Source organism: Physeter macrocephalus, chromosome 8, assembly GCF_002837175.3.
Source record: "Physeter macrocephalus isolate SW-GA chromosome 8, ASM283717v5, whole genome shotgun sequence".
In the NCBI taxonomy this organism is placed as follows: Eukaryota; Metazoa; Chordata; class Mammalia; order Artiodactyla; family Physeteridae; genus Physeter; species Physeter macrocephalus.
This window is the reverse complement of record NC_041221.1, coordinates 46,248,305-46,248,792: the sequence shown is the minus strand read 5'-3', so window position 1 is coordinate 46,248,792 and position 488 is coordinate 46,248,305.

Genomic DNA, 488 nt, shown 5'->3' with positions numbered 1-488 from the left:
TGATCCTTTTAATGTGTTGTTGGATTCTGTTTGCTAGTATTTTGTTGAGGATTTTTGCATCTATATTCATCAGTTATATTGGTCTGTAATTTTTCTTTTTTTGTAGTATCTCTGTCTGGTTTTGGTTTCAGGGTGATGGTGGCCTCATAGAATGAGTTTGGGAGTATTCCTTCCTCTGCAATTTTTTGGAAGACTTTGAGAAGGATGGGTGTTAGCTCATCTCTAAATGTTTCATAGAATTAATCAGTGAAGCCATCTGGTCCTGGACTTTTGTTTGTTGGAAGATTTTTAATCACAGTTTCAGTTTCATTACTTGTGACTGGTCTGTTCATATTTTTTGTTTCTTCCTGCTTCAGTCTTGGAAGGTTATACCTTTCTAAGAATTTGTCCATTTCTTCCAGGTTGTCCATTTTATTGGCATAGAGTTGCTTGTAGTACTCTCTTAGGATGCTTTGTATTTCTGCAGTGTCTGTTGTAACTTCTCCTTT